General features: G+C 53.0%; 57 non-coding genes across 57 annotated transcripts; 45 read left to right on the top strand and 12 right to left on the bottom strand.

Moving 5' to 3' along the window:
- Positions 1–2045: 2045 nt before the first annotated feature.
- Positions 2046–2117, bottom strand: Trnag-ucc (transfer RNA glycine (anticodon UCC)). Its single transcript has one exon. It is a non-coding gene; the product is annotated as a tRNA-Gly (tRNA).
- Positions 2118–2930: 813 nt separating this feature from the next.
- On the top strand, positions 2931–3003 carry Trnam-cau (transfer RNA methionine (anticodon CAU)). Its single transcript has one exon. It is a non-coding gene; the product is annotated as a tRNA-Met (tRNA).
- A 322-nt stretch (positions 3004–3325) lies between these two features.
- Positions 3326–3397, top strand: Trnae-uuc (transfer RNA glutamic acid (anticodon UUC)). The gene has a single exon. It is a non-coding gene; the product is annotated as a tRNA-Glu (tRNA).
- A 296-nt stretch (positions 3398–3693) lies between these two features.
- Positions 3694–3766, top strand: Trnak-uuu (transfer RNA lysine (anticodon UUU)). The gene has a single exon. It is a non-coding gene; the product is annotated as a tRNA-Lys (tRNA).
- Positions 3767–3905: 139 nt separating this feature from the next.
- Positions 3906–3987, top strand: Trnas-aga (transfer RNA serine (anticodon AGA)). Its single transcript has one exon. It is a non-coding gene; the product is annotated as a tRNA-Ser (tRNA).
- Positions 3988–4258: 271 nt separating this feature from the next.
- Trnag-ucc (transfer RNA glycine (anticodon UCC)) lies at positions 4259–4330 on the bottom strand. Its single transcript has one exon. It is a non-coding gene; the product is annotated as a tRNA-Gly (tRNA).
- Positions 4331–5143: 813 nt separating this feature from the next.
- On the top strand, positions 5144–5216 carry Trnam-cau (transfer RNA methionine (anticodon CAU)). The gene has a single exon. It is a non-coding gene; the product is annotated as a tRNA-Met (tRNA).
- A 322-nt stretch (positions 5217–5538) lies between these two features.
- On the top strand, positions 5539–5610 carry Trnae-uuc (transfer RNA glutamic acid (anticodon UUC)). The gene has a single exon. It is a non-coding gene; the product is annotated as a tRNA-Glu (tRNA).
- A 296-nt stretch (positions 5611–5906) lies between these two features.
- On the top strand, positions 5907–5979 carry Trnak-uuu (transfer RNA lysine (anticodon UUU)). The gene has a single exon. It is a non-coding gene; the product is annotated as a tRNA-Lys (tRNA).
- A 139-nt stretch (positions 5980–6118) lies between these two features.
- Positions 6119–6200, top strand: Trnas-aga (transfer RNA serine (anticodon AGA)). The gene has a single exon. It is a non-coding gene; the product is annotated as a tRNA-Ser (tRNA).
- A 271-nt stretch (positions 6201–6471) lies between these two features.
- Positions 6472–6543, bottom strand: Trnag-ucc (transfer RNA glycine (anticodon UCC)). The gene has a single exon. It is a non-coding gene; the product is annotated as a tRNA-Gly (tRNA).
- An 813-nt stretch (positions 6544–7356) lies between these two features.
- On the top strand, positions 7357–7429 carry Trnam-cau (transfer RNA methionine (anticodon CAU)). Its single transcript has one exon. It is a non-coding gene; the product is annotated as a tRNA-Met (tRNA).
- A 322-nt stretch (positions 7430–7751) lies between these two features.
- Trnae-uuc (transfer RNA glutamic acid (anticodon UUC)) lies at positions 7752–7823 on the top strand. Its single transcript has one exon. It is a non-coding gene; the product is annotated as a tRNA-Glu (tRNA).
- A 296-nt stretch (positions 7824–8119) lies between these two features.
- On the top strand, positions 8120–8192 carry Trnak-uuu (transfer RNA lysine (anticodon UUU)). Its single transcript has one exon. It is a non-coding gene; the product is annotated as a tRNA-Lys (tRNA).
- Positions 8193–8331: 139 nt separating this feature from the next.
- Trnas-aga (transfer RNA serine (anticodon AGA)) lies at positions 8332–8413 on the top strand. Its single transcript has one exon. It is a non-coding gene; the product is annotated as a tRNA-Ser (tRNA).
- Positions 8414–8685: 272 nt separating this feature from the next.
- Trnag-ucc (transfer RNA glycine (anticodon UCC)) lies at positions 8686–8757 on the bottom strand. Its single transcript has one exon. It is a non-coding gene; the product is annotated as a tRNA-Gly (tRNA).
- An 813-nt stretch (positions 8758–9570) lies between these two features.
- Positions 9571–9643, top strand: Trnam-cau (transfer RNA methionine (anticodon CAU)). The gene has a single exon. It is a non-coding gene; the product is annotated as a tRNA-Met (tRNA).
- A 322-nt stretch (positions 9644–9965) lies between these two features.
- On the top strand, positions 9966–10037 carry Trnae-uuc (transfer RNA glutamic acid (anticodon UUC)). The gene has a single exon. It is a non-coding gene; the product is annotated as a tRNA-Glu (tRNA).
- A 296-nt stretch (positions 10038–10333) lies between these two features.
- Trnak-uuu (transfer RNA lysine (anticodon UUU)) lies at positions 10334–10406 on the top strand. Its single transcript has one exon. It is a non-coding gene; the product is annotated as a tRNA-Lys (tRNA).
- A 139-nt stretch (positions 10407–10545) lies between these two features.
- Positions 10546–10627, top strand: Trnas-aga (transfer RNA serine (anticodon AGA)). The gene has a single exon. It is a non-coding gene; the product is annotated as a tRNA-Ser (tRNA).
- A 272-nt stretch (positions 10628–10899) lies between these two features.
- Trnag-ucc (transfer RNA glycine (anticodon UCC)) lies at positions 10900–10971 on the bottom strand. The gene has a single exon. It is a non-coding gene; the product is annotated as a tRNA-Gly (tRNA).
- An 813-nt stretch (positions 10972–11784) lies between these two features.
- Trnam-cau (transfer RNA methionine (anticodon CAU)) lies at positions 11785–11857 on the top strand. Its single transcript has one exon. It is a non-coding gene; the product is annotated as a tRNA-Met (tRNA).
- Positions 11858–12179: 322 nt separating this feature from the next.
- On the top strand, positions 12180–12251 carry Trnae-uuc (transfer RNA glutamic acid (anticodon UUC)). The gene has a single exon. It is a non-coding gene; the product is annotated as a tRNA-Glu (tRNA).
- A 296-nt stretch (positions 12252–12547) lies between these two features.
- Trnak-uuu (transfer RNA lysine (anticodon UUU)) lies at positions 12548–12620 on the top strand. Its single transcript has one exon. It is a non-coding gene; the product is annotated as a tRNA-Lys (tRNA).
- A 139-nt stretch (positions 12621–12759) lies between these two features.
- Positions 12760–12841, top strand: Trnas-aga (transfer RNA serine (anticodon AGA)). The gene has a single exon. It is a non-coding gene; the product is annotated as a tRNA-Ser (tRNA).
- Positions 12842–13113: 272 nt separating this feature from the next.
- On the bottom strand, positions 13114–13185 carry Trnag-ucc (transfer RNA glycine (anticodon UCC)). Its single transcript has one exon. It is a non-coding gene; the product is annotated as a tRNA-Gly (tRNA).
- Positions 13186–13998: 813 nt separating this feature from the next.
- On the top strand, positions 13999–14071 carry Trnam-cau (transfer RNA methionine (anticodon CAU)). Its single transcript has one exon. It is a non-coding gene; the product is annotated as a tRNA-Met (tRNA).
- A 322-nt stretch (positions 14072–14393) lies between these two features.
- On the top strand, positions 14394–14465 carry Trnae-uuc (transfer RNA glutamic acid (anticodon UUC)). Its single transcript has one exon. It is a non-coding gene; the product is annotated as a tRNA-Glu (tRNA).
- A 296-nt stretch (positions 14466–14761) lies between these two features.
- Trnak-uuu (transfer RNA lysine (anticodon UUU)) lies at positions 14762–14834 on the top strand. The gene has a single exon. It is a non-coding gene; the product is annotated as a tRNA-Lys (tRNA).
- A 139-nt stretch (positions 14835–14973) lies between these two features.
- Positions 14974–15055, top strand: Trnas-aga (transfer RNA serine (anticodon AGA)). Its single transcript has one exon. It is a non-coding gene; the product is annotated as a tRNA-Ser (tRNA).
- Positions 15056–15326: 271 nt separating this feature from the next.
- Trnag-ucc (transfer RNA glycine (anticodon UCC)) lies at positions 15327–15398 on the bottom strand. The gene has a single exon. It is a non-coding gene; the product is annotated as a tRNA-Gly (tRNA).
- Positions 15399–16211: 813 nt separating this feature from the next.
- Positions 16212–16284, top strand: Trnam-cau (transfer RNA methionine (anticodon CAU)). The gene has a single exon. It is a non-coding gene; the product is annotated as a tRNA-Met (tRNA).
- Positions 16285–16606: 322 nt separating this feature from the next.
- On the top strand, positions 16607–16678 carry Trnae-uuc (transfer RNA glutamic acid (anticodon UUC)). Its single transcript has one exon. It is a non-coding gene; the product is annotated as a tRNA-Glu (tRNA).
- A 296-nt stretch (positions 16679–16974) lies between these two features.
- On the top strand, positions 16975–17047 carry Trnak-uuu (transfer RNA lysine (anticodon UUU)). The gene has a single exon. It is a non-coding gene; the product is annotated as a tRNA-Lys (tRNA).
- Positions 17048–17186: 139 nt separating this feature from the next.
- Positions 17187–17268, top strand: Trnas-aga (transfer RNA serine (anticodon AGA)). Its single transcript has one exon. It is a non-coding gene; the product is annotated as a tRNA-Ser (tRNA).
- A 271-nt stretch (positions 17269–17539) lies between these two features.
- Positions 17540–17611, bottom strand: Trnag-ucc (transfer RNA glycine (anticodon UCC)). Its single transcript has one exon. It is a non-coding gene; the product is annotated as a tRNA-Gly (tRNA).
- Positions 17612–18424: 813 nt separating this feature from the next.
- Positions 18425–18497, top strand: Trnam-cau (transfer RNA methionine (anticodon CAU)). Its single transcript has one exon. It is a non-coding gene; the product is annotated as a tRNA-Met (tRNA).
- A 322-nt stretch (positions 18498–18819) lies between these two features.
- Trnae-uuc (transfer RNA glutamic acid (anticodon UUC)) lies at positions 18820–18891 on the top strand. The gene has a single exon. It is a non-coding gene; the product is annotated as a tRNA-Glu (tRNA).
- A 296-nt stretch (positions 18892–19187) lies between these two features.
- On the top strand, positions 19188–19260 carry Trnak-uuu (transfer RNA lysine (anticodon UUU)). The gene has a single exon. It is a non-coding gene; the product is annotated as a tRNA-Lys (tRNA).
- A 139-nt stretch (positions 19261–19399) lies between these two features.
- Positions 19400–19481, top strand: Trnas-aga (transfer RNA serine (anticodon AGA)). Its single transcript has one exon. It is a non-coding gene; the product is annotated as a tRNA-Ser (tRNA).
- A 271-nt stretch (positions 19482–19752) lies between these two features.
- Positions 19753–19824, bottom strand: Trnag-ucc (transfer RNA glycine (anticodon UCC)). Its single transcript has one exon. It is a non-coding gene; the product is annotated as a tRNA-Gly (tRNA).
- Positions 19825–20637: 813 nt separating this feature from the next.
- Positions 20638–20710, top strand: Trnam-cau (transfer RNA methionine (anticodon CAU)). The gene has a single exon. It is a non-coding gene; the product is annotated as a tRNA-Met (tRNA).
- A 322-nt stretch (positions 20711–21032) lies between these two features.
- Positions 21033–21104, top strand: Trnae-uuc (transfer RNA glutamic acid (anticodon UUC)). Its single transcript has one exon. It is a non-coding gene; the product is annotated as a tRNA-Glu (tRNA).
- A 296-nt stretch (positions 21105–21400) lies between these two features.
- On the top strand, positions 21401–21473 carry Trnak-uuu (transfer RNA lysine (anticodon UUU)). The gene has a single exon. It is a non-coding gene; the product is annotated as a tRNA-Lys (tRNA).
- A 139-nt stretch (positions 21474–21612) lies between these two features.
- On the top strand, positions 21613–21694 carry Trnas-aga (transfer RNA serine (anticodon AGA)). Its single transcript has one exon. It is a non-coding gene; the product is annotated as a tRNA-Ser (tRNA).
- A 272-nt stretch (positions 21695–21966) lies between these two features.
- On the bottom strand, positions 21967–22038 carry Trnag-ucc (transfer RNA glycine (anticodon UCC)). Its single transcript has one exon. It is a non-coding gene; the product is annotated as a tRNA-Gly (tRNA).
- Positions 22039–22851: 813 nt separating this feature from the next.
- Positions 22852–22924, top strand: Trnam-cau (transfer RNA methionine (anticodon CAU)). The gene has a single exon. It is a non-coding gene; the product is annotated as a tRNA-Met (tRNA).
- A 322-nt stretch (positions 22925–23246) lies between these two features.
- Positions 23247–23318, top strand: Trnae-uuc (transfer RNA glutamic acid (anticodon UUC)). Its single transcript has one exon. It is a non-coding gene; the product is annotated as a tRNA-Glu (tRNA).
- Positions 23319–23614: 296 nt separating this feature from the next.
- Positions 23615–23687, top strand: Trnak-uuu (transfer RNA lysine (anticodon UUU)). The gene has a single exon. It is a non-coding gene; the product is annotated as a tRNA-Lys (tRNA).
- Positions 23688–23826: 139 nt separating this feature from the next.
- Positions 23827–23908, top strand: Trnas-aga (transfer RNA serine (anticodon AGA)). Its single transcript has one exon. It is a non-coding gene; the product is annotated as a tRNA-Ser (tRNA).
- A 272-nt stretch (positions 23909–24180) lies between these two features.
- Positions 24181–24252, bottom strand: Trnag-ucc (transfer RNA glycine (anticodon UCC)). The gene has a single exon. It is a non-coding gene; the product is annotated as a tRNA-Gly (tRNA).
- An 813-nt stretch (positions 24253–25065) lies between these two features.
- Positions 25066–25138, top strand: Trnam-cau (transfer RNA methionine (anticodon CAU)). Its single transcript has one exon. It is a non-coding gene; the product is annotated as a tRNA-Met (tRNA).
- A 322-nt stretch (positions 25139–25460) lies between these two features.
- Positions 25461–25532, top strand: Trnae-uuc (transfer RNA glutamic acid (anticodon UUC)). Its single transcript has one exon. It is a non-coding gene; the product is annotated as a tRNA-Glu (tRNA).
- A 296-nt stretch (positions 25533–25828) lies between these two features.
- Trnak-uuu (transfer RNA lysine (anticodon UUU)) lies at positions 25829–25901 on the top strand. The gene has a single exon. It is a non-coding gene; the product is annotated as a tRNA-Lys (tRNA).
- A 139-nt stretch (positions 25902–26040) lies between these two features.
- Positions 26041–26122, top strand: Trnas-aga (transfer RNA serine (anticodon AGA)). Its single transcript has one exon. It is a non-coding gene; the product is annotated as a tRNA-Ser (tRNA).
- Positions 26123–26393: 271 nt separating this feature from the next.
- On the bottom strand, positions 26394–26465 carry Trnag-ucc (transfer RNA glycine (anticodon UCC)). Its single transcript has one exon. It is a non-coding gene; the product is annotated as a tRNA-Gly (tRNA).
- An 813-nt stretch (positions 26466–27278) lies between these two features.
- Trnam-cau (transfer RNA methionine (anticodon CAU)) lies at positions 27279–27351 on the top strand. The gene has a single exon. It is a non-coding gene; the product is annotated as a tRNA-Met (tRNA).
- The last annotated feature ends 289 nt before the right edge of the window (positions 27352–27640 follow it).

The raw sequence follows: 27640 nt of genomic DNA, 5'->3' as shown, positions 1-27640 counted from the left end.
ACCGCTCACGGGCGACGCTTGGCTGCCCTGTGTACAGACTAGAAAACACCTTGGTCTCTACGTCACGGCCCGGCCACTGGACATGTCTCACAAAAATTGGATACCCAAAATTCAGGCGATAAAAGCACTCCTGCGTGACCAAAATATGCGACACCTCGATCGTTTGCAGCGAGCATTTTTCGTCAATTCTTATGCCCTCTCCAAATTACAGTTTGTTGCCGCCGTCCTACCCATGCCAACCACAGTAGCAAGATCACTTCTAGCGGCGGCCGCCTGGTACGTCTGGAAGCTCAATATTTTTAAGGTTTCCTTCACCACGACAGCTTTGCCATGCGATATGGGAGGCCTCGGCTTGAAAAACCCCGGCATTCACGCCTTGGCTCTGTATCTGAAACGCTCATGGCGTATACTCACCGCCAGCGAAGACACCGTCACGAAGCGGCTCTATCAGCTGTTCCGCCCTCCCAACTTATCTCCGCCTGTGGACATTGGCCGCGTCAGCCCGCACTTTCAGCATATAGCACTGTATTATCTTGAAAGTAGCTATCTCGACGACGAGCTTTTCAAGAAGCCGACAGTTCAACTGTACCGCCACTTACTTCGGCCGTCACTGCCTGGCCCCTTGGAAAAGAAGTATCCGGCTTGCAATTGGTCCCTCGTTTGGACTAACATTCATAATCCGACACTTCCGACAGATGTTCGCTCCAAATGGTATGACGTGGTCACTGAAACTGTACCGACGCAAGAAAAGCGACACAGGATTAATCTTGAACCGAGTCCCTACTGCGGCTTGTGCCACGTGGTGGCGACTATTGCTCATCTGTTTGTCTGCAAGGACCAAGTGCACATCTGGAACTGGACGCGCAAAAAACTCGCTGTGCTTAACCGGACTGCGCCTCATGCGATTCAGATCCAAGACATTCTGCGCCCAGATTTCCGACTTTTCCCAGCTGCCAAACATAACAGTTACCTATGGCTCGTGGGACATTTTATCAACTATATTCTGTCCGGCAGTGCCCCTAATGTCTTAGATTTTCAAGTCTATCTCTCAACACAACACTGGCGCACAACCAGCCAATATGGTCACCGGTATCAGTCAACATTTCAACATTTTCTTCACGTCGTCCTTGGGATGTAATAGAACATGGACAAGTGGGACATCTGTTACAACAATTCGTCATCCCTGTACTACAGTCGAAGGATATACTCTCTGCGAAGACACTCATTTGTCTCCTGGGTATGATGCATATGAAAACGTCTGAATTTCACGAATATTCCCTTCCCAGTAGCAGTTCTTTCGACGATATAAATATTTTGGTGTATTTTAATCAACAAAAATGCAAACCCGAAGAAAGAAAACGAACAACGAAGATGGACAGAAGCCAAACGTCTAACCACAATACAACGAACAAAGAGATTAGAGATTAAGGAACACAAAAAAAAAAAAAATCTTTTGGAAAATTTGTCAAAACAAACGCGAAACGATAAGGAACAATAAAAAACACAAAAAAAAAATTTAAAATCTCTTCAAACAAAGTAAAAAAAAAATTAAAAAAACTTCAAAACTAAAAAAAATACATAAAAAAAAATTTAAAAAAAGTGGCAGAACAAAAAAAAAGGTGGCTAGGATACCTGGCTTTCACCCAGGAGGAAAAAAAAAAAAAAAAAAAAAAAAAAAAAAAAAAAAAAAAAAAGTGGTTAAGGCGTCTGACTAGAAATCAGATTCCCTCTGGGAGCGTAGGTTCGAGTCCTACCGACTGCGTCTCTTTTTTTTTTTTATTTTTTTGTTTAAGAAGAAGGAGCACAAAACTTCGCAGTTTGCCTGTCGTTTTGGTACTTCGCTACACCTCACCTCTCACAGCCGTTTATATCGCCTGTCCTCTTGATAAGGGCGAATTCCAAGCGTCAGCTTTCGCGTCAGCCGAGCAAAGTCGGGACAAGTCGGGACATACTACAGGATGGCCTGGAGTGGAGCAACGACGGAAAGAAAACGTTAATGTAACAGCACGTGGCTCACATACTCAGACGTAAAAATTTGCGCCCGTTGCGGTGGCCGGGAATCGAACCCGGATCAACTGCTTGGAAGGCAACTATGCTCACCATTACACCACCACCGCACAGCCGCTGCTCGTAACGCCGCGCTGTGTCGGCTTCCCGCCCGCCGGCAGCGGCCCACGGTGATAGTAGCTGTAGGCGCTTTACGAGGTAGGAGGGTGCATCCACACGCGTTCGGGCAGCGCCTCCACGCACGCTGCGTCTTTGGGCAAGACTCGTCGCCGCGGCCGCAAGGTTACTCACACGATAGTGATGAGCGGTCGCTTTAAGGCAGTGTAGTGGGGGACTCCGCGTGTGTAGCACTTTTTTCGGCTGTATCCGGCGTCGTTGGGTGGCAATCCCACTTTCCCTCCAGACAGCTACTCTGGAATATGCTCGGGAAGCACGGCCGACCGCCCCCAACAAATGCAACTAAAAAAATGAGAACAACAACTAAAAAAGTGGTAGGTTGTTCGCCTACCACTCGGGCGGCCCGGGTTCGATTCCCGGCCGATGCATCGTTTTGCTGTTCTCGCTATAATGCTGCCGCGCCGATTGCTCGTTTGAGCTGCGTCAGCCTCAGGAATGTATAGCAGGATTCGCTGTGAGAAGAACCAAACACGCAGCACGCAAGAGACCGTGCTTGGACGGACGCGTGCTATTTCTGAACTCTAGCGTCAGCCTGGCCCTACAGGCCGCTGTGTTCAGGTGCCGCAAGGGCGATGTACTGTAGCCTCAGGCAGTGCTGCTTTCCGTTGAAAAAGCCGCGGCAGCAGTTTAATCTAGCAATTCGGGAAAGCACGTGTAGCAACACAACAGATTCTTGAGAAAGCGCAAACTGTCTATCTCTAATATGCGAGACTTACCAAGTTTCCTGGGACGTTGCTTGCAAACGTGCCTCGGTAGCGCAGTGGGTAGCGCGTAAGTCTCATAATCTTAAGGTCGTGAGTTCGATCCTCACCCGGGGCATTTAATTTGCTGTACATCATGGCTGAATTAACGGCGTTGCTGTTGCTAGGGAACGAACTGAATTGTCGTTTGTTATCCACAAGGAGCCCACGCCTCAGCGTCAAAATGTTTACATCCAGCTATGGCAAGGTACAGCTTTGACCTTTCTCCTCCCCTGTTATGAGTAAAATATGATGCAAACTGCAATGAATTGTCAGTTTCGAGCTGTGCGCCATGCCAGTCTGCAAGCGCAAATATGCTCGCAAACAGAGAACACCACTAAGTCCGGATTCAGCACGAAAAGCGAGAGGAGAGGGAGTAAATCTGACGTTTATCGAGCAAATCCGGTGTGGTCTAGTGGCTAGGATACCTGGCTTTCACCCAGGAGGCCCGGGTTCGATTCCCGGTACCGGAAGGGAAGTTTTTGCGCACACGACCCTCCATGTTTTGGCCCTCCAACCCTCGTTTGTCGCCCTCCTTCCGGAGCTTCAACCGAGCGTAATCGGGGAAAACAGGCACGAGATGCAATTACTGTCAGCACCGGGGTAAAGGGAGAAGAGGCACTGGTCCGCTGTTGGGCTGCTACCAGCGTCAGTGGCAAGTCGGTGAAGTCGCCAGTTGCGCCAGAAGCCAGCAATTACCGTAGTACGCCTACACACGCGTTCCAGTTATTCACATTGCCTGCAGCTGCTCCATCCACAGCAAGCGTGAGCCCGGATAGCTCAGTCGGTAGAGCATTAGGCTTTTAACCTAAGGGTCCAGGGTTCGAGTCCCTGTCCGGGCGAAGATTTTAACGCTTCCGTAATGGCTCGTCTCGTAGCGCTGGTAGCCCTGCCGCAATCAGTGCACGGAGTTCGTTTCCTGTCAACATTCTGCGCAGAACGGTTTGATTTTTCACGATTCGAGGGGACTTTTGGCTGCGAGCAGTCGTGGCCGAGTGGTTAAGGCGTCTGACTAGAAATCAGATTCCCTCTGGGAGCGTAGGTTCGAGTCCTACCGACTGCGTCTCTTTTTTTTTATTTTTTTGTTTAAGAAGAAGGAGCACAAAACTTCGCAGTTTGCCTGTACTTCGCTACACCTCACCTCTCACAGCCGTTTATATCGCCTGTCCTCTTGATAAGGGCGAATTCCAAGCGTCAGCTTTCGCGTCAGCCGAGCAAAGTCGGGACAAGTCGGGACATACTACAGGATGGCCTGGAGTGGAGCAACGACGGAAAGAAAACGTTAATGTAACAGCACGTGGCTCACATACTCAGACGTAAAAATTTGCGCCCGTTGCGGTGGCCGGGAATCGAACCCGGATCAACTGCTTGGAAGGCAACTATGCTCACCATTACACCACCACCGCACAGCCGCTGCTCGTAACGCCGCGCTGTGTCGGCTTCCCGCCCGCCGGCAGCGGCCCACGGTGATAGTAGCTGTAGGCGCTTTACGAGGTAGGAGGGTGCATCCACACGCGTTCGGGCAGCGCCTCCACGCACGCTGCGTCTTTGGGCAAGACTCGTCGCCGCGGCCGCAAGGTTACTCACACGATAGTGATGAGCGGTCGCTTTAAGGCAGTGTAGTGGGGGACTCCGCGTGTGTAGCACTTTTTTCGGCTGTATCCGGCGTCGTTGGGTGGCAATCCCACTTTCCCTCCAGACAGCTACTCTGGAATATGCTCGGGAAGCACGGCCGACCGCCCCCAACAAATGCAACTAAAAAAATGAGAACAACAACTAAAAAAGTGGTAGGTTGTTCGCCTACCACTCGGGCGGCCCGGGTTCGATTCCCGGCCGATGCATCGTTTTGCTGTTCTCGCTATAATGCTGCCGCGCCGATTGCTCGTTTGAGCTGCGTCAGCCTCAGGAATGTATAGCAGGATTCGCTGTGAGAAGAACCAAACACGCAGCACGCAAGAGACCGTGCTTGGACGGACGCGTGCTATTTCTGAACTCTAGCGTCAGCCTGGCCCTACAGGCCGCTGTGTTCAGGTGCCGCAAGGGCGATGTACTGTAGCCTCAGGCAGTGCTGCTTTCCGTTGAAAAAGCCGCGGCAGCAGTTTAATCTAGCAATTCGGGAAAGCACGTGTAGCAACACAACAGATTCTTGAGAAAGCGCAAACTGTCTATCTCTAATATGCGAGACTTACCAAGTTTCCTGGGACGTTGCTTGCAAACGTGCCTCGGTAGCGCAGTGGGTAGCGCGTAAGTCTCATAATCTTAAGGTCGTGAGTTCGATCCTCACCCGGGGCATTTAATTTGCTGTACATCATGGCTGAATTAACGGCGTTGCTGTTGCTAGGGAACGAACTGAATTGTCGTTTGTTATCCACAAGGAGCCCACGCCTCAGCGTCAAAATGTTTACATCCAGCTATGGCAAGGTACAGCTTTGACCTTTCTCCTCCCCTGTTATGAGTAAAATATGATGCAAACTGCAATGAATTGTCAGTTTCGAGCTGTGCGCCATGCCAGTCTGCAAGCGCAAATATGCTCGCAAACAGAGAACACCACTAAGTCCGGATTCAGCACGAAAAGCGAGAGGAGAGGGAGTAAATCTGACGTTTATCGAGCAAATCCGGTGTGGTCTAGTGGCTAGGATACCTGGCTTTCACCCAGGAGGCCCGGGTTCGATTCCCGGTACCGGAAGGGAAGTTTTTGCGCACACGACCCTCCATGTTTTGGCCCTCCAACCCTCGTTTGTCGCCCTCCTTCCGGAGCTTCAACCGAGCGTAATCGGGGAAAACAGGCACGAGATGCAATTACTGTCAGCACCGGGGTAAAGGGAGAAGAGGCACTGGTCCGCTGTTGGGCTGCTACCAGCGTCAGTGGCAAGTCGGTGAAGTCGCCAGTTGCGCCAGAAGCCAGCAATTACCGTAGTACGCCTACACACGCGTTCCAGTTATTCACATTGCCTGCAGCTGCTCCATCCACAGCAAGCGTGAGCCCGGATAGCTCAGTCGGTAGAGCATTAGGCTTTTAACCTAAGGGTCCAGGGTTCGAGTCCCTGTCCGGGCGAAGATTTTAACGCTTCCGTAATGGCTCGTCTCGTAGCGCTGGTAGCCCTGCCGCAATCAGTGCACGGAGTTCGTTTCCTGTCAACATTCTGCGCAGAACGGTTTGATTTTTCACGATTCGAGGGGACTTTTGGCTGCGAGCAGTCGTGGCCGAGTGGTTAAGGCGTCTGACTAGAAATCAGATTCCCTCTGGGAGCGTAGGTTCGAGTCCTACCGACTGCGTCTCTTTTTTTTTATTTTTTTGTTTAAGAAGAAGGAGCACAAAACTTCGCAGTTTGCCTGTACTTCGCTACACCTCACCTCTCACAGCCGTTTATATCGCCTGTCCTCTTGATAAGGGCGAATTCCAAGCGTCAGCTTTCGCGTCAGCCGAGCAAAGTCGGGACAAGTCGGGACATACTACAGGATGGCCTGGAGTGGAGCAACGACGGAAAGAAAACGTTAATGTAACAGCACGTGGCTCACATACTCAGACGTAAAAATTTGCGCCCGTTGCGGTGGCCGGGAATCGAACCCGGATCAACTGCTTGGAAGGCAACTATGCTCACCATTACACCACCACCGCACAGCCGCTGCTCGTAACGCCGCGCTGTGTCGGCTTCCCGCCCGCCGGCAGCGGCCCACGGTGATAGTAGCTGTAGGCGCTTTACGAGGTAGGAGGGTGCATCCACACGCGTTCGGGCAGCGCCTCCACGCACGCTGCGTCTTTGGGCAAGACTCGTCGCCGCGGCCGCAAGGTTACTCACACGATAGTGATGAGCGGTCGCTTTAAGGCAGTGTAGTGGGGGACTCCGCGTGTGTAGCACTTTTTTCGGCTGTATCCGGCGTCGTTGGGTGGCAATCCCACTTTCCCTCCAGACAGCTACTCTGGAATATGCTCGGGAAGCACGGCCGACCGCCCCCAACAAATGCAACTAAAAAAATGAGAACAACAACTAAAAAAGTGGTAGGTTGTTCGCCTACCACTCGGGCGGCCCGGGTTCGATTCCCGGCCGATGCATCGTTTTGCTGTTCTCGCTATAATGCTGCCGCGCCGATTGCTCGTTTGAGCTGCGTCAGCCTCAGGAATGTATAGCAGGATTCGCTGTGAGAAGAACCAAACACGCAGCACGCAAGAGACCGTGCTTGGACGGACGCGTGCTATTTCTGAACTCTAGCGTCAGCCTGGCCCTACAGGCCGCTGTGTTCAGGTGCCGCAAGGGCGATGTACTGTAGCCTCAGGCAGTGCTGCTTTCCGTTGAAAAAGCCGCGGCAGCAGTTTAATCTAGCAATTCGGGAAAGCACGTGTAGCAACACAACAGATTCTTGAGAAAGCGCAAACTGTCTATCTCTAATATGCGAGACTTACCAAGTTTCCTGGGACGTTGCTTGCAAACGTGCCTCGGTAGCGCAGTGGGTAGCGCGTAAGTCTCATAATCTTAAGGTCGTGAGTTCGATCCTCACCCGGGGCATTTAATTTGCTGTACATCATGGCTGAATTAACGGCGTTGCTGTTGCTAGGGAACGAACTGAATTGTCGTTTGTTATCCACAAGGAGCCCACGCCTCAGCGTCAAAATGTTTACATCCAGCTATGGCAAGGTACAGCTTTGACCTTTCTCCTCCCCTGTTATGAGTAAAATATGATGCAAACTGCAATGAATTGTCAGTTTCGAGCTGTGCGCCATGCCAGTCTGCAAGCGCAAATATGCTCGCAAACAGAGAACACCACTAAGTCCGGATTCAGCACGAAAAGCGAGAGGAGAGGGAGTAAATCTGACGTTTATCGAGCAAATCCGGTGTGGTCTAGTGGCTAGGATACCTGGCTTTCACCCAGGAGGCCCGGGTTCGATTCCCGGTACCGGAAGGGAAGTTTTTGCGCACACGACCCTCCATGTTTTGGCCCTCCAACCCTCGTTTGTCGCCCTCCTTCCGGAGCTTCAACCGAGCGTAATCGGGGAAAACAGGCACGAGATGCAATTACTGTCAGCACCGGGGTAAAGGGAGAAGAGGCACTGGTCCGCTGTTGGGCTGCTACCAGCGTCAGTGGCAAGTCGGTGAAGTCGCCAGTTGCGCCAGAAGCCAGCAATTACCGTAGTACGCCTACACACGCGTTCCAGTTATTCACATTGCCTGCAGCTGCTCCATCCACAGCAAGCGTGAGCCCGGATAGCTCAGTCGGTAGAGCATTAGGCTTTTAACCTAAGGGTCCAGGGTTCGAGTCCCTGTCCGGGCGAAGATTTTAACGCTTCCGTAATGGCTCGTCTCGTAGCGCTGGTAGCCCTGCCGCAATCAGTGCACGGAGTTCGTTTCCTGTCAACATTCTGCGCAGAACGGTTTGATTTTTCACGATTCGAGGGGACTTTTGGCTGCGAGCAGTCGTGGCCGAGTGGTTAAGGCGTCTGACTAGAAATCAGATTCCCTCTGGGAGCGTAGGTTCGAGTCCTACCGACTGCGTCTCTTTTTTTTTTATTTTTTTGTTTAAGAAGAAGGAGCACAAAACTTCGCAGTTTGCCTGTACTTCGCTACACCTCACCTCTCACAGCCGTTTATATCGCCTGTCCTCTTGATAAGGGCGAATTCCAAGCGTCAGCTTTCGCGTCAGCCGAGCAAAGTCGGGACAAGTCGGGACATACTACAGGATGGCCTGGAGTGGAGCAACGACGGAAAGAAAACGTTAATGTAACAGCACGTGGCTCACATACTCAGACGTAAAAATTTGCGCCCGTTGCGGTGGCCGGGAATCGAACCCGGATCAACTGCTTGGAAGGCAACTATGCTCACCATTACACCACCACCGCACAGCCGCTGCTCGTAACGCCGCGCTGTGTCGGCTTCCCGCCCGCCGGCAGCGGCCCACGGTGATAGTAGCTGTAGGCGCTTTACGAGGTAGGAGGGTGCATCCACACGCGTTCGGGCAGCGCCTCCACGCACGCTGCGTCTTTGGGCAAGACTCGTCGCCGCGGCCGCAAGGTTACTCACACGATAGTGATGAGCGGTCGCTTTAAGGCAGTGTAGTGGGGGACTCCGCGTGTGTAGCACTTTTTTCGGCTGTATCCGGCGTCGTTGGGTGGCAATCCCACTTTCCCTGCAGACAGCTACTCTGGAATATGCTCGGGAAGCACGGCCGACCGCCCCCAACAAATGCAACTAAAAAAATGAGAACAACAACTAAAAAAGTGGTAGGTTGTTCGCCTACCACTCGGGCGGCCCGGGTTCGATTCCCGGCCGATGCATCGTTTTGCTGTTCTCGCTATAATGCTGCCGCGCCGATTGCTCGTTTGAGCTGCGTCAGCCTCAGGAATGTATAGCAGGATTCGCTGTGAGAAGAACCAAACACGCAGCACGCAAGAGACCGTGCTTGGACGGACGCGTGCTATTTCTGAACTCTAGCGTCAGCCTGGCCCTACAGGCCGCTGTGTTCAGGTGCCGCAAGGGCGATGTACTGTAGCCTCAGGCAGTGCTGCTTTCCGTTGAAAAAGCCGCGGCAGCAGTTTAATCTAGCAATTCGGGAAAGCACGTGTAGCAACACAACAGATTCTTGAGAAAGCGCAAACTGTCTATCTCTAATATGCGAGACTTACCAAGTTTCCTGGGACGTTGCTTGCAAACGTGCCTCGGTAGCGCAGTGGGTAGCGCGTAAGTCTCATAATCTTAAGGTCGTGAGTTCGATCCTCACCCGGGGCATTTAATTTGCTGTACATCATGGCTGAATTAACGGCGTTGCTGTTGCTAGGGAACGAACTGAATTGTCGTTTGTTATCCACAAGGAGCCCACGCCTCAGCGTCAAAATGTTTACATCCAGCTATGGCAAGGTACAGCTTTGACCTTTCTCCTCCCCTGTTATGAGTAAAATATGATGCAAACTGCAATGAATTGTCAGTTTCGAGCTGTGCGCCATGCCAGTCTGCAAGCGCAAATATGCTCGCAAACAGAGAACACCACTAAGTCCGGATTCAGCACGAAAAGCGAGAGGAGAGGGAGTAAATCTGACGTTTATCGAGCAAATCCGGTGTGGTCTAGTGGCTAGGATACCTGGCTTTCACCCAGGAGGCCCGGGTTCGATTCCCGGTACCGGAAGGGAAGTTTTTGCGCACACGACCCTCCATGTTTTGGCCCTCCAACCCTCGTTTGTCGCCCTCCTTCCGGAGCTTCAACCGAGCGTAATCGGGGAAAACAGGCACGAGATGCAATTACTGTCAGCACCGGGGTAAAGGGAGAAGAGGCACTGGTCCGCTGTTGGGCTGCTACCAGCGTCAGTGGCAAGTCGGTGAAGTCGCCAGTTGCGCCAGAAGCCAGCAATTACCGTAGTACGCCTACACACGCGTTCCAGTTATTCACATTGCCTGCAGCTGCTCCATCCACAGCAAGCGTGAGCCCGGATAGCTCAGTCGGTAGAGCATTAGGCTTTTAACCTAAGGGTCCAGGGTTCGAGTCCCTGTCCGGGCGAAGATTTTAACGCTTCCGTAATGGCTCGTCTCGTAGCGCTGGTAGCCCTGCCGCAATCAGTGCACGGAGTTCGTTTCCTGTCAACATTCTGCGCAGAACGGTTTGATTTTTCACGATTCGAGGGGACTTTTGGCTGCGAGCAGTCGTGGCCGAGTGGTTAAGGCGTCTGACTAGAAATCAGATTCCCTCTGGGAGCGTAGGTTCGAGTCCTACCGACTGCGTCTCTTTTTTTTTTATTTTTTTGTTTAAGAAGAAGGAGCACAAAACTTCGCAGTTTGCCTGTACTTCGCTACACCTCACCTCTCACAGCCGTTTATATCGCCTGTCCTCTTGATAAGGGCGAATTCCAAGCGTCAGCTTTCGCGTCAGCCGAGCAAAGTCGGGACAAGTCGGGACATACTACAGGATGGCCTGGAGTGGAGCAACGACGGAAAGAAAACGTTAATGTAACAGCACGTGGCTCACATACTCAGACGTAAAAATTTGCGCCCGTTGCGGTGGCCGGGAATCGAACCCGGATCAACTGCTTGGAAGGCAACTATGCTCACCATTACACCACCACCGCACAGCCGCTGCTCGTAACGCCGCGCTGTGTCGGCTTCCCGCCCGCCGGCAGCGGCCCACGGTGATAGTAGCTGTAGGCGCTTTACGAGGTAGGAGGGTGCATCCACACGCGTTCGGGCAGCGCCTCCACGCACGCTGCGTCTTTGGGCAAGACTCGTCGCCGCGGCCGCAAGGTTACTCACACGATAGTGATGAGCGGTCGCTTTAAGGCAGTGTAGTGGGGGACTCCGCGTGTGTAGCACTTTTTTCGGCTGTATCCGGCGTCGTTGGGTGGCAATCCCACTTTCCCTCCAGACAGCTACTCTGGAATATGCTCGGGAAGCACGGCCGACCGCCCCCAACAAATGCAACTAAAAAAATGAGAACAACAACTAAAAAAGTGGTAGGTTGTTCGCCTACCACTCGGGCGGCCCGGGTTCGATTCCCGGCCGATGCATCGTTTTGCTGTTCTCGCTATAATGCTGCCGCGCCGATTGCTCGTTTGAGCTGCGTCAGCCTCAGGAATGTATAGCAGGATTCGCTGTGAGAAGAACCAAACACGCAGCACGCAAGAGACCGTGCTTGGACGGACGCGTGCTATTTCTGAACTCTAGCGTCAGCCTGGCCCTACAGGCCGCTGTGTTCAGGTGCCGCAAGGGCGATGTACTGTAGCCTCAGGCAGTGCTGCTTTCCGTTGAAAAAGCCGCGGCAGCAGTTTAATCTAGCAATTCGGGAAAGCACGTGTAGCAACACAACAGATTCTTGAGAAAGCGCAAACTGTCTATCTCTAATATGCGAGACTTACCAAGTTTCCTGGGACGTTGCTTGCAAACGTGCCTCGGTAGCGCAGTGGGTAGCGCGTAAGTCTCATAATTTTAAGGTCGTGAGTTCGATCCTCACCCGGGGCATTTAATTTGCTGTACATCATGGCTGAATTAACGGCGTTGCTGTTGCTAGGGAACGAACTGAATTGTCGTTTGTTATCCACAAGGAGCCCACGCCTCAGCGTCAAAATGTTTACATCCAGCTATGGCAAGGTACAGCTTTGACCTTTCTCCTCCCCTGTTATGAGTAAAATATGATGCAAACTGCAATGAATTGTCAGTTTCGAGCTGTGCGCCATGCCAGTCTGCAAGCGCAAATATGCTCGCAAACAGAGAACACCACTAAGTCCGGATTCAGCACGAAAAGCGAGAGGAGAGGGAGTAAATCTGACGTTTATCGAGCAAATCCGGTGTGGTCTAGTGGCTAGGATACCTGGCTTTCACCCAGGAGGCCCGGGTTCGATTCCCGGTACCGGAAGGGAAGTTTTTGCGCACACGACCCTCCATGTTTTGGCCCTCCAACCCTCGTTTGTCGCCCTCCTTCCGGAGCTTCAACCGAGCGTAATCGGGGAAAACAGGCACGAGATGCAATTACTGTCAGCACCGGGGTAAAGGGAGAAGAGGCACTGGTCCGCTGTTGGGCTGCTACCAGCGTCAGTGGCAAGTCGGTGAAGTCGCCAGTTGCGCCAGAAGCCAGCAATTACCGTAGTACGCCTACACACGCGTTCCAGTTATTCACATTGCCTGCAGCTGCTCCATCCACAGCAAGCGTGAGCCCGGATAGCTCAGTCGGTAGAGCATTAGGCTTTTAACCTAAGGGTCCAGGGTTCGAGTCCCTGTCCGGGCGAAGATTTTAACGCTTCCGTAATGGCTCGTCTCGTAGCGCTGGTAGCCCTGCCGCAATCAGTGCACGGAGTTCGTTTCCTGTCAACATTCTGCGCAGAACGGTTTGATTTTTCACGATTCGAGGGGACTTTTGGCTGCGAGCAGTCGTGGCCGAGTGGTTAAGGCGTCTGACTAGAAATCAGATTCCCTCTGGGAGCGTAGGTTCGAGTCCTACCGACTGCGTCTCTTTTTTTTTTATTTTTTTGTTTAAGAAGAAGGAGCACAAAACTTCGCAGTTTGCCTGTACTTCGCTACACCTCACCTCTCACAGCCGTTTATATCGCCTGTCCTCTTGATAAGGGCGAATTCCAAGCGTCAGCTTTCGCGTCAGCCGAGCAAAGTCGGGACAAGTCGGGACATACTACAGGATGGCCTGGAGTGGAGCAACGACGGAAAGAAAACGTTAATGTAACAGCACGTGGCTCACATACTCAGACGTAAAAATTTGCGCCCGTTGCGGTGGCCGGGAATCGAACCCGGATCAACTGCTTGGAAGGCAACTATGCTCACCATTACACCACCACCGCACAGCCGCTGCTCGTAACGCCGCGCTGTGTCGGCTTCCCGCCCGCCGGCAGCGGCCCACGGTGATAGTAGCTGTAGGCGCTTTACGAGGTAGGAGGGTGCATCCACACGCGTTCGGGCAGCGCCTCCACGCACGCTGCGTCTTTGGGCAAGACTCGTCGCCGCGGCCGCAAGGTTACTCACACGATAGTGATGAGCGGTCGCTTTAAGGCAGTGTAGTGGGGGACTCCGCGTGTGTAGCACTTTTTTCGGCTGTATCCGGCGTCGTTGGGTGGCAATCCCACTTTCCCTCCAGACAGCTACTCTGGAATATGCTCGGGAAGCACGGCCGACCGCCCCCAACAAATGCAACTAAAAAAATGAGAACAACAACTAAAAAAGTGGTAGGTTGTTCGCCTACCACTCGGGCGGCCCGGGTTCGATTCCCGGCCGATGCATCGTTTTGCTGTTCTCGCTATAATGCTGCCGCGCCGATTGCTCGTTTGAGCTGCGTCAGCCTCAGGAATGTATAGCAGGATTCGCTGTGAGAAGAACCAAACACGCAGCACGCAAGAGACCGTGCTTGGACGGACGCGTGCTATTTCTGAACTCTAGCGTCAGCCTGGCCCTACAGGCCGCTGTGTTCAGGTGCCGCAAGGGCGATGTACTGTAGCCTCAGGCAGTGCTGCTTTCCGTTGAAAAAGCCGCGGCAGCAGTTTAATCTAGCAATTCGGGAAAGCACGTGTAGCAACACAACAGATTCTTGAGAAAGCGCAAACTGTCTATCTCTAATATGCGAGACTTACCAAGTTTCCTGGGACGTTGCTTGCAAACGTGCCTCGGTAGCGCAGTGGGTAGCGCGTAAGTCTCATAATTTTAAGGTCGTGAGTTCGATCCTCACCCGGGGCATTTAATTTGCTGTACATCATGGCTGAATTAACGGCGTTGCTGTTGCTAGGGAACGAACTGAATTGTCGTTTGTTATCCACAAGGAGCCCACGCCTCAGCGTCAAAATGTTTACATCCAGCTATGGCAAGGTACAGCTTTGACCTTTCTCCTCCCCTGTTATGAGTAAAATATGATGCAAACTGCAATGAATTGTCAGTTTCGAGCTGTGCGCCATGCCAGTCTGCAAGCGCAAATATGCTCGCAAACAGAGAACACCACTAAGTCCGGATTCAGCACGAAAAGCGAGAGGAGAGGGAGTAAATCTGACGTTTATCGAGCAAATCCGGTGTGGTCTAGTGGCTAGGATACCTGGCTTTCACCCAGGAGGCCCGGGTTCGATTCCCGGTACCGGAAGGGAAGTTTTTGCGCACACGACCCTCCATGTTTTGGCCCTCCAACCCTCGTTTGTCGCCCTCCTTCCGGAGCTTCAACCGAGCGTAATCGGGGAAAACAGGCACGAGATGCAATTACTGTCAGCACCGGGGTAAAGGGAGAAGAGGCACTGGTCCGCTGTTGGGCTGCTACCAGCGTCAGTGGCAAGTCGGTGAAGTCGCCAGTTGCGCCAGAAGCCAGCAATTACCGTAGTACGCCTACACACGCGTTCCAGTTATTCACATTGCCTGCAGCTGCTCCATCCACAGCAAGCGTGAGCCCGGATAGCTCAGTCGGTAGAGCATTAGGCTTTTAACCTAAGGGTCCAGGGTTCGAGTCCCTGTCCGGGCGAAGATTTTAACGCTTCCGTAATGGCTCGTCTCGTAGCGCTGGTAGCCCTGCCGCAATCAGTGCACGGAGTTCGTTTCCTGTCAACATTCTGCGCAGAACGGTTTGATTTTTCACGATTCGAGGGGACTTTTGGCTGCGAGCAGTCGTGGCCGAGTGGTTAAGGCGTCTGACTAGAAATCAGATTCCCTCTGGGAGCGTAGGTTCGAGTCCTACCGACTGCGTCTCTTTTTTTTTATTTTTTTGTTTAAGAAGAAGGAGCACAAAACTTCGCAGTTTGCCTGTACTTCGCTACACCTCACCTCTCACAGCCGTTTATATCGCCTGTCCTCTTGATAAGGGCGAATTCCAAGCGTCAGCTTTCGCGTCAGCCGAGCAAAGTCGGGACAAGTCGGGACATACTACAGGATGGCCTGGAGTGGAGCAACGACGGAAAGAAAACGTTAATGTAACAGCACGTGGCTCACATACTCAGACGTAAAAATTTGCGCCCGTTGCGGTGGCCGGGAATCGAACCCGGATCAACTGCTTGGAAGGCAACTATGCTCACCATTACACCACCACCGCACAGCCGCTGCTCGTAACGCCGCGCTGTGTCGGCTTCCCGCCCGCCGGCAGCGGCCCACGGTGATAGTAGCTGTAGGCGCTTTACGAGGTAGGAGGGTGCATCCACACGCGTTCGGGCAGCGCCTCCACGCACGCTGCGTCTTTGGGCAAGACTCGTCGCCGCGGCCGCAAGGTTACTCACACGATAGTGATGAGCGGTCGCTTTAAGGCAGTGTAGTGGGGGACTCCGCGTGTGTAGCACTTTTTTCGGCTGTATCCGGCGTCGTTGGGTGGCAATCCCACTTTCCCTCCAGACAGCTACTCTGGAATATGCTCGGGAAGCACGGCCGACCGCCCCCAACAAATGCAACTAAAAAAATGAGAACAACAACTAAAAAAGTGGTAGGTTGTTCGCCTACCACTCGGGCGGCCCGGGTTCGATTCCCGGCCGATGCATCGTTTTGCTGTTCTCGCTATAATGCTGCCGCGCCGATTGCTCGTTTGAGCTGCGTCAGCCTCAGGAATGTATAGCAGGATTCGCTGTGAGAAGAACCAAACACGCAGCACGCAAGAGACCGTGCTTGGACGGACGCGTGCTATTTCTGAACTCTAGCGTCAGCCTGGCCCTACAGGCCGCTGTGTTCAGGTGCCGCAAGGGCGATGTACTGTAGCCTCAGGCAGTGCTGCTTTCCGTTGAAAAAGCCGCGGCAGCAGTTTAATCTAGCAATTCGGGAAAGCACGTGTAGCAACACAACAGATTCTTGAGAAAGCGCAAACTGTCTATCTCTAATATGCGAGACTTACCAAGTTTCCTGGGACGTTGCTTGCAAACGTGCCTCGGTAGCGCAGTGGGTAGCGCGTAAGTCTCATAATTTTAAGGTCGTGAGTTCGATCCTCACCCGGGGCATTTAATTTGCTGTACATCATGGCTGAATTAACGGCGTTGCTGTTGCTAGGGAACGAACTGAATTGTCGTTTGTTATCCACAAGGAGCCCACGCCTCAGCGTCAAAATGTTTACATCCAGCTATGGCAAGGTACAGCTTTGACCTTTCTCCTCCCCTGTTATGAGTAAAATATGATGCAAACTGCAATGAATTGTCAGTTTCGAGCTGTGCGCCATGCCAGTCTGCAAGCGCAAATATGCTCGCAAACAGAGAACACCACTAAGTCCGGATTCAGCACGAAAAGCGAGAGGAGAGGGAGTAAATCTGACGTTTATCGAGCAAATCCGGTGTGGTCTAGTGGCTAGGATACCTGGCTTTCACCCAGGAGGCCCGGGTTCGATTCCCGGTACCGGAAGGGAAGTTTTTGCGCACACGACCCTCCATGTTTTGGCCCTCCAACCCTCGTTTGTCGCCCTCCTTCCGGAGCTTCAACCGAGCGTAATCGGGGAAAACAGGCACGAGATGCAATTACTGTCAGCACCGGGGTAAAGGGAGAAGAGGCACTGGTCCGCTGTTGGGCTGCTACCAGCGTCAGTGGCAAGTCGGTGAAGTCGCCAGTTGCGCCAGAAGCCAGCAATTACCGTAGTACGCCTACACACGCGTTCCAGTTATTCACATTGCCTGCAGCTGCTCCATCCACAGCAAGCGTGAGCCCGGATAGCTCAGTCGGTAGAGCATTAGGCTTTTAACCTAAGGGTCCAGGGTTCGAGTCCCTGTCCGGGCGAAGATTTTAACGCTTCCGTAATGGCTCGTCTCGTAGCGCTGGTAGCCCTGCCGCAATCAGTGCACGGAGTTCGTTTCCTGTCAACATTCTGCGCAGAACGGTTTGATTTTTCACGATTCGAGGGGACTTTTGGCTGCGAGCAGTCGTGGCCGAGTGGTTAAGGCGTCTGACTAGAAATCAGATTCCCTCTGGGAGCGTAGGTTCGAGTCCTACCGACTGCGTCTCTTTTTTTTTATTTTTTTGTTTAAGAAGAAGGAGCACAAAACTTCGCAGTTTGCCTGTACTTCGCTACACCTCACCTCTCACAGCCGTTTATATCGCCTGTCCTCTTGATAAGGGCGAATTCCAAGCGTCAGCTTTCGCGTCAGCCGAGCAAAGTCGGGACAAGTCGGGACATACTACAGGATGGCCTGGAGTGGAGCAACGACGGAAAGAAAACGTTAATGTAACAGCACGTGGCTCACATACTCAGACGTAAAAATTTGCGCCCGTTGCGGTGGCCGGGAATCGAACCCGGATCAACTGCTTGGAAGGCAACTATGCTCACCATTACACCACCACCGCACAGCCGCTGCTCGTAACGCCGCGCTGTGTCGGCTTCCCGCCCGCCGGCAGCGGCCCACGGTGATAGTAGCTGTAGGCGCTTTACGAGGTAGGAGGGTGCATCCACACGCGTTCGGGCAGCGCCTCCACGCACGCTGCGTCTTTGGGCAAGACTCGTCGCCGCGGCCGCAAGGTTACTCACACGATAGTGATGAGCGGTCGCTTTAAGGCAGTGTAGTGGGGGACTCCGCGTGTGTAGCACTTTTTTCGGCTGTATCCGGCGTCGTTGGGTGGCAATCCCACTTTCCCTCCAGACAGCTACTCTGGAATATGCTCGGGAAGCACGGCCGACCGCCCCCAACAAATGCAACTAAAAAAATGAGAACAACAACTAAAAAAGTGGTAGGTTGTTCGCCTACCACTCGGGCGGCCCGGGTTCGATTCCCGGCCGATGCATCGTTTTGCTGTTCTCGCTATAATGCTGCCGCGCCGATTGCTCGTTTGAGCTGCGTCAGCCTCAGGAATGTATAGCAGGATTCGCTGTGAGAAGAACCAAACACGCAGCACGCAAGAGACCGTGCTTGGACGGACGCGTGCTATTTCTGAACTCTAGCGTCAGCCTGGCCCTACAGGCCGCTGTGTTCAGGTGCCGCAAGGGCGATGTACTGTAGCCTCAGGCAGTGCTGCTTTCCGTTGAAAAAGCCGCGGCAGCAGTTTAATCTAGCAATTCGGGAAAGCACGTGTAGCAACACAACAGATTCTTGAGAAAGCGCAAACTGTCTATCTCTAATATGCGAGACTTACCAAGTTTCCTGGGACGTTGCTTGCAAACGTGCCTCGGTAGCGCAGTGGGTAGCGCGTAAGTCTCATAATTTTAAGGTCGTGAGTTCGATCCTCACCCGGGGCATTTAATTTGCTGTACATCATGGCTGAATTAACGGCGTTGCTGTTGCTAGGGAACGAACTGAATTGTCGTTTGTTATCCACAAGGAGCCCACGCCTCAGCGTCAAAATGTTTACATCCAGCTATGGCAAGGTACAGCTTTGACCTTTCTCCTCCCCTGTTATGAGTAAAATATGATGCAAACTGCAATGAATTGTCAGTTTCGAGCTGTGCGCCATGCCAGTCTGCAAGCGCAAATATGCTCGCAAACAGAGAACACCACTAAGTCCGGATTCAGCACGAAAAGCGAGAGGAGAGGGAGTAAATCTGACGTTTATCGAGCAAATCCGGTGTGGTCTAGTGGCTAGGATACCTGGCTTTCACCCAGGAGGCCCGGGTTCGATTCCCGGTACCGGAAGGGAAGTTTTTGCGCACACGACCCTCCATGTTTTGGCCCTCCAACCCTCGTTTGTCGCCCTCCTTCCGGAGCTTCAACCGAGCGTAATCGGGGAAAACAGGCACGAGATGCAATTACTGTCAGCACCGGGGTAAAGGGAGAAGAGGCACTGGTCCGCTGTTGGGCTGCTACCAGCGTCAGTGGCAAGTCGGTGAAGTCGCCAGTTGCGCCAGAAGCCAGCAATTACCGTAGTACGCCTACACACGCGTTCCAGTTATTCACATTGCCTGCAGCTGCTCCATCCACAGCAAGCGTGAGCCCGGATAGCTCAGTCGGTAGAGCATTAGGCTTTTAACCTAAGGGTCCAGGGTTCGAGTCCCTGTCCGGGCGAAGATTTTAACGCTTCCGTAATGGCTCGTCTCGTAGCGCTGGTAGCCCTGCCGCAATCAGTGCACGGAGTTCGTTTCCTGTCAACATTCTGCGCAGAACGGTTTGATTTTTCACGATTCGAGGGGACTTTTGGCTGCGAGCAGTCGTGGCCGAGTGGTTAAGGCGTCTGACTAGAAATCAGATTCCCTCTGGGAGCGTAGGTTCGAGTCCTACCGACTGCGTCTCTTTTTTTTTATTTTTTTGTTTAAGAAGAAGGAGCACAAAACTTCGCAGTTTGCCTGTACTTCGCTACACCTCACCTCTCACAGCCGTTTATATCGCCTGTCCTCTTGATAAGGGCGAATTCCAAGCGTCAGCTTTCGCGTCAGCCGAGCAAAGTCGGGACAAGTCGGGACATACTACAGGATGGCCTGGAGTGGAGCAACGACGGAAAGAAAACGTTAATGTAACAGCACGTGGCTCACATACTCAGACGTAAAAATTTGCGCCCGTTGCGGTGGCCGGGAATCGAACCCGGATCAACTGCTTGGAAGGCAACTATGCTCACCATTACACCACCACCGCACAGCCGCTGCTCGTAACGCCGCGCTGTGTCGGCTTCCCGCCCGCCGGCAGCGGCCCACGGTGATAGTAGCTGTAGGCGCTTTACGAGGTAGGAGGGTGCATCCACACGCGTTCGGGCAGCGCCTCCACGCACGCTGCGTCTTTGGGCAAGACTCGTCGCCGCGGCCGCAAGGTTACTCACACGATAGTGATGAGCGGTCGCTTTAAGGCAGTGTAGTGGGGGACTCCGCGTGTGTAGCACTTTTTTCGGCTGTATCCGGCGTCGTTGGGTGGCAATCCCACTTTCCCTCCAGACAGCTACTCTGGAATATGCTCGGGAAGCACGGCCGACCGCCCCCAACAAATGCAACTAAAAAAATGAGAACAACAACTAAAAAAGTGGTAGGTTGTTCGCCTACCACTCGGGCGGCCCGGGTTCGATTCCCGGCCGATGCATCGTTTTGCTGTTCTCGCTATAATGCTGCCGCGCCGATTGCTCGTTTGAGCTGCGTCAGCCTCAGGAATGTATAGCAGGATTCGCTGTGAGAAGAACCAAACACGCAGCACGCAAGAGACCGTGCTTGGACGGACGCGTGCTATTTCTGAACTCTAGCGTCAGCCTGGCCCTACAGGCCGCTGTGTTCAGGTGCCGCAAGGGCGATGTACTGTAGCCTCAGGCAGTGCTGCTTTCCGTTGAAAAAGCCGCGGCAGCAGTTTAATCTAGCAATTCGGGAAAGCACGTGTAGCAACACAACAGATTCTTGAGAAAGCGCAAACTGTCTATCTCTAATATGCGAGACTTACCAAGTTTCCTGGGACGTTGCTTGCAAACGTGCCTCGGTAGCGCAGTGGGTAGCGCGTAAGTCTCATAATCTTAAGGTCGTGAGTTCGATCCTCACCCGGGGCATTTAATTTGCTGTACATCATGGCTGAATTAACGGCGTTGCTGTTGCTAGGGAACGAACTGAATTGTCGTTTGTTATCCACAAGGAGCCCACGCCTCAGCGTTAAAATGTTTACATCCAGCTATGGCAAGGTACAGCTTTGACCTTTCTCCTCCCCTGTTGTGAGTAAAATATGATGCAAACTGCAATGAATTGTCAGTTTCGAGCTGTGCGCCATGCCAGTCTGCAAGCGCAAATATGCTCGCAAACAGAGAACACCACTAAGTCCGGATTCAGCACGAAAAGCGAGAGGAGAGGGAGTAAATCTGACATTTATCGAGCAAATCCGGTGTGGTCTAGTGGCTAGGATACCTGGCTTTCACCCAGGAGGCCCGGGTTCGATTCCCGGTACCGGAAGGGAAGTTTTTGCGCACACGACCCTCCATGTTTTGGCCCTCCAACCCTCGTTTGTCGCCCTCCTTCCGGAGCTTCAACCGAGCGTAATCGGGGAAAACAGGCACGAGATGCAATTACTGTCAGCACCGGGGTAAAGGGAGAAGAGGCACTGGTCCGCTGTTGGGCTGCTACCAGCGTCAGTGGCAAGTCGGTGAAGTCGCCAGTTGCGCCAGAAGCCAGCAATTACCGTAGTACGCCTACACACGCGTTCCAGTTATTCACATTGCCTGCAGCTGCTCCATCCACAGCAAGCGTGAGCCCGGATAGCTCAGTCGGTAGAGCATTAGGCTTTTAACCTAAGGTTCCAGGGTTCGAGTCCCTGTCCGGGCGAAGATTTTAACGCTTCCGTAATGGCTCGTCTCGTAGCGCTGGTAGCCCTGCCGTAATCAGTGCACGGAGTTCGTTTCCTGTCAACATTCTGCGCAGAACGGTTTGATTTTTCACGATTCGAGGGGACTTTTGGCTGCGAGCAGTCGTGGCCGAGTGGTTAAGGCGTCTGACTAGAAATCAGATTCCCTCTGGGAGCGTAGGTTCGAGTCCTACCGACTGCGTCTCTTTTTTTTTTATTTTTTTGTTTAAGAAGAAGGAGCACAAAACTTCGCAGTTTGCCTGTACTTCGCTACACCTCACCTCTCACAGCCGTTTATATCGCCTGTCCTCTTGATAAGGGCGAATTCCAAGCGTCAGCTTTCGCGTCAGCCGAGCAAAGTCGGGACAAGTCGGGACATACTACAGGATGGCCTGGAGTGGAGCAACGACGGAAAGAAAACGTTAATGTAACAGCACGTGGCTCACATACTCAGACGTAAAAATTTGCGCCCGTTGCGGTGGCCGGGAATCGAACCCGGATCAACTGCTGGGAAGGCAACTATGCTCACCATTACACCACCACCGCACAGCCGCTGCTCGTAACGCCGCGCTGTGTCGGCTTCCCGCCCGCCGGCAGCGGCCCACGGTGATAGTAGCTGTAGGCGCTTTACGAGGTAGGAGGGTGCATCCACACGCGTTCGGGCAGCGCCTCCACGCACGCTGCGTCTTTGGGCAAGACTCGTCGCCGCGGCCGCAAGGTTACTCACACGATAGTGATGAGCGGTCGCTTTAAGGCAGTGTAGTGGGGGACTCCGCGTGTGTAGCACTTTTTTCGGCTGTATCCGGCGTCGTTGGGTGGCAATCCCACTTTCCCTGCAGACAGCTACTCTGGAATATGCTCGGGAAGCACGGCCGACCGCCCCCAACAAATGCAACTAAAAAAATGAGAACAACAACTAAAAAAGTGGTAGGTTGTTCGCCTACCACTCGGGCGGCCCGGGTTCGATTCCCGGCCGATGCATCGTTTTGCTGTTCTCGCTATAATGCTGCCGCGCCGATTGCTCGTTTGAGCTGCGTCAGCCTCAGGAATGTATAGCAGGATTCGCTGTGAGAAGAACCAAACACGCAGCACGCAAGAGACCGTACTTGGACGGACGCGTGCTATTTCTGAACTCTAGCGTCAGCCTGGCCCTACAGGCCGCTGTGTTCAGGTGCCGCAAGGGCGATGTACTGTAACCTCAGGCAGTGCTGCTTTCCGTTGAAAAAGCCGCGGCAGCAGTTTAATCTAGCAATTCGGGAAAGCACGTGTAGCAACACAACAGATTCTTGAGAAAGCGCAAACTGTCTATCTCTAATATGCGAGACTTACCAAGTTTCCTGGGACGTTGCTTGCAAACGTGCCTCGGTAGCGCAGTGGGTAGCGCGTAAGTCTCATAATCTTAAGGTCGTGAGTTCGATCCTCACCCGGGGCATTTAATTTGCTGTACATCATGGCTGAATTAACGGCGTTGCTGTTGCTAGGGAACGAACTGAATTGTCGTTTGTTATCCACAAGGAGCCCACGCCTCAGCGTTAAAATGTTTACATCCAGCTATGGCAAGGTACAGCTTTGACCTTTCTCCTCCCCTGTTGTGAGTAAAATATGATGCAAACTGCAATGAATTGTCAGTTTCGAGCTGTGCGCCATGCCAGTCTGCAAGCGCAAATATGCTCGCAAACAGAGAACACCACTAAGTCCGGATTCAGCACGAAAAGCGAGAGGAGAGGGAGTAAATCTGACATTTATCGAGCAAATCCGGTGTGGTCTAGTGGCTAGGATACCTGGCTTTCACCCAGGAGGCCCGGGTTCGATTCCCGGTACCGGAAGGGAAGTTTTTGCGCACACGACCCTCCATGTTTTGGCCCTCCAACCCTCGTTTGTCGCCCTCCTTCCGGAGCTTCAACCGAGCGTAATCGGGGAAAACAGGCACGAGATGCAATTACTGTCAGCACCGGGGTAAAGGGAGAAGAGGCACTGGTCCGCTGTTGGGCTGCTACCAGCGTCAGTGGCAAGTCGGTGAAGTCGCCAGTTGCGCCAGAAGCCAGCAATTACCGTAGTACGCCTACACACGCGTTCCAGTTATTCACATTGCCTGCAGCTGCTCCATCCACAGCAAGCGTGAGCCCGGATAGCTCAGTCGGTAGAGCATTAGGCTTTTAACCTAAGGTTCCAGGGTTCGAGTCCCTGTCCGGGCGAAGATTTTAACGCTTCCGTAATGGCTCGTCTCGTAGCGCTGGTAGCCCTGCCGTAATCAGTGCACGGAGTTCGTTTCCTGTCAACATTCTGCGCAGAACGGTTTGATTTTTCACGATTCGAGGGGACTTTTGGCTGCGAGCAGTCGTGGCCGAGTGGTTAAGGCGTCTGACTAGAAATCAGATTCCCTCTGGGAGCGTAGGTTCGAGTCCTACCGACTGCGTCTCTTTTTTTTTTATTTTTTTGTTTAAGAAGAAGGAGCACAAAACTTCGCAGTTTGCCTGTACTTCGCTACACCTCACCTCTCACAGCCGTTTATATCGCCTGTCCTCTTGATAAGGGCGAATTCCAAGCGTCAGCTTTCGCGTCAGCCGAGCAAAGTCGGGACAAGTCGGGACATACTACAGGATGGCCTGGAGTGGAGCAACGACGGAAAGAAAACGTTAATGTAACAGCACGTGGCTCACATACTCAGACGTAAAAATTTGCGCCCGTTGCGGTGGCCGGGAATCGAACCCGGATCAACTGCTGGGAAGGCAACTATGCTCACCATTACACCACCACCGCACAGCCGCTGCTCGTAACGCCGCGCTGTGTCGGCTTCCCGCCCGCCGGCAGCGGCCCACGGTGATAGTAGCTGTAGGCGCTTTACGAGGTAGGAGGGTGCATCCACACGCGTTCGGGCAGCGCCTCCACGCACGCTGCGTCTTTGGGCAAGACTCGTCGCCGCGGCCGCAAGGTTACTCACACGATAGTGATGAGCGGTCGCTTTAAGGCAGTGTAGTGGGGGACTCCGCGTGTGTAGCACTTTTTTCGGCTGTATCCGGCGTCGTTGGGTGGCAATCCCACTTTCCCTGCAGACAGCTACTCTGGAATATGCTCGGGAAGCACGGCCGACCGCCCCCAACAAATGCAACTAAAAAAATGAGAACAACAACTAAAAAAGTGGTAGGTTGTTCGCCTACCACTCGGGCGGCCCGGGTTCGATTCCCGGCCGATGCATCGTTTTGCTGTTCTCGCTATAATGCTGCCGCGCCGATTGCTCGTTTGAGCTGCGTCAGCCTCAGGAATGTATAGCAGGATTCGCTGTGAGAAGAACCAAACACGCAGCACGCAAGAGACCGTACTTGGACGGACGCGTGCTATTTCTGAACTCTAGCGTCAGCCTGGCCCTACAGGCCGCTGTGTTCAGGTGCCGCAAGGGCGATGTACTGTAACCTCAGGCAGTGCTGCTTTCCGTTGAAAAAGCCGCGGCAGCAGTTTAATCTAGCAATTCGGGAAAGCACGTGTAGCAACACAACAGATTCTTGAGAAAGCGCAAACTGTCTATCTCTAATATGCGAGACTTACCAAGTTTCCTGGGACGTTGCTTGCAAACGTGCCTCGGTAGCGCAGTGGGTAGCGCGTAAGTCTCATAATCTTAAGGTCGTGAGTTCGATCCTCACCCGGGGCATTTAATTTGCTGTACATCATGGCTGAATTAACGGCGTTGCTGTTGCTAGGGAACGAACTGAATTGTCGTTTGTTATCCACAAGGAGCCCACGCCTCAGCGTTAAAATGTTTACATCCAGCTATGGCAAGGTACAGCTTTGACCTTTCTCCTCCCCTGTTGTGAGTAAAATATGATGCAAACTGCAATGAATTGTCAGTTTCGAGCTGTGCGCCATGCCAGTCTGCAAGCGCAAATATGCTCGCAAACAGAGAACACCACTAAGTCCGGATTCAGCACGAAAAGCGAGAGGAGAGGGAGTAAATCTGACATTTATCGAGCAAATCCGGTGTGGTCTAGTGGCTAGGATACCTGGCTTTCACCCAGGAGGCCCGGGTTCGATTCCCGGTACCGGAAGGGAAGTTTTTGCGCACACGACCCTCCATGTTTTGGCCCTCCAACCCTCGTTTGTCGCCCTCCTTCCGGAGCTTCAACCGAGCGTAATCGGGGAAAACAGGCACGAGATGCAATTACTGTCAGCACCGGGGTAAAGGGAGAAGAGGCACTGGTCCGCTGTTGGGCTGCTACCAGCGTCAGTGGCAAGTCGGTGAAGTCGCCAGTTGCGCCAGAAGCCAGCAATTACCGTAGTACGCCTACACACGCGTTCCAGTTATTCACATTGCCTGCAGCTGCTCCATCCACAGCAAGCGTGAGCCCGGATAGCTCAGTCGGTAGAGCATTAGGCTTTTAACCTAAGGTTCCAGGGTTCGAGTCCCTGTCCGGGCGAAGATTTTAACGCTTCCGTAATGGCTCGTCTCGTAGCGCTGGTAGCCCTGCCGTAATCAGTGCACGGAGTTCGTTTCCTGTCAACATTCTGCGCAGAACGGTTTGATTTTTCACGATTCGAGGGGACTTTTGGCTGCGAGCAGTCGTGGCCGAGTGGTTAAGGCGTCTGACTAGAAATCAGATTCCCTCTGGGAGCGTAGGTTCGAGTCCTACCGACTGCGTCTCTTTTTTTTTATTTTTTTGTTTAAGAAGAAGGAGCACAAAACTTCGCAGTTTGCCTGTACTTCGCTACACCTCACCTCTCACAGCCGTTTATATCGCCTGTCCTCTTGATAAGGGCGAATTCCAAGCGTCAGCTTTCGCGTCAGCCGAGCAAAGTCGGGACAAGTCGGGACATACTACAGGATGGCCTGGAGTGGAGCAACGACGGAAAGAAAACGTTAATGTAACAGCACGTGGCTCACATACTCAGACGTAAAAATTTGCGCCCGTTGCGGTGGCCGGGAATCGAACCCGGATCAACTGCTGGGAAGGCAACTATGCTCACCATTACACCACCACCGCACAGCCGCTGCTCGTAACGCCGCGCTGTGTCGGCTTCCCGCCCGCCGGCAGCGGCCCACGGTGATAGTAGCTGTAGGCGCTTTACGAGGTAGGAGGGTGCATCCACACGCGTTCGGGCAGCGCCTCCACGCACGCTGCGTCTTTGGGCAAGACTCGTCGCCGCGGCCGCAAGGTTACTCACACGATAGTGATGAGCGGTCGCTTTAAGGCAGTGTAGTGGGGGACTCCGCGTGTGTAGCACTTTTTTCGGCTGTATCCGGCGTCGTTGGGTGGCAATCCCACTTTCCCTGCAGACAGCTACTCTGGAATATGCTCGGGAAGCACGGCCGACCGCCCCCAACAAATGCAACTAAAAAAATGAGAACAACAACTAAAAAAGTGGTAGGTTGTTCGCCTACCACTCGGGCGGCCCGGGTTCGATTCCCGGCCGATGCATCGTTTTGCTGTTCTCGCTATAATGCTGCCGCGCCGATTGCTCGTTTGAGCTGCGTCAGCCTCAGGAATGTATAGCAGGATTCGCTGTGAGAAGAACCAAACACGCAGCACGCAAGAGACCGTACTTGGACGGACGCGTGCTATTTCTGAACTCTAGCGTCAGCCTGGCCCTACAGGCCGCTGTGTTCAGGTGCCGCAAGGGCGATGTACTGTAACCTCAGGCAGTGCTGCTTTCCGTTGAAAAAGCCGCGGCAGCAGTTTAATCTAGCAATTCGGGAAAGCACGTGTAGCAACACAACAGATTCTTGAGAAAGCGCAAACTGTCTATCTCTAATATGCGAGACTTACCAAGTTTCCTGGGACGTTGCTTGCAAACGTGCCTCGGTAGCGCAGTGGGTAGCGCGTAAGTCTCATAATCTTAAGGTCGTGAGTTCGATCCTCACCCGGGGCATTTAATTTGCTGTACATCATGGCTGAATTAACGGCGTTGCTGTTGCTAGGGAACGAACTGAATTGTCGTTTGTTATCCACAAGGAGCCCACGCCTCAGCGTTAAAATGTTTACATCCAGCTATGGCAAGGTACAGCTTTGACCTTTCTCCTCCCCTGTTGTGAGTAAAATATGATGCAAACTGCAATGAATTGTCAGTTTCGAGCTGTGCGCCATGCCAGTCTGCAAGCGCAAATATGCTCGCAAACAGAGAACACCACTAAGTCCGGATTCAGCACGAAAAGCGAGAG

This window comes from Schistocerca serialis, chromosome 4 (genome assembly GCF_023864345.2).
Source record: "Schistocerca serialis cubense isolate TAMUIC-IGC-003099 chromosome 4, iqSchSeri2.2, whole genome shotgun sequence".
In the NCBI taxonomy this organism is placed as follows: domain Eukaryota; kingdom Metazoa; phylum Arthropoda; class Insecta; order Orthoptera; family Acrididae; genus Schistocerca; species Schistocerca serialis.
This window is presented reverse-complemented; position numbering and strand designations above follow the sequence as displayed.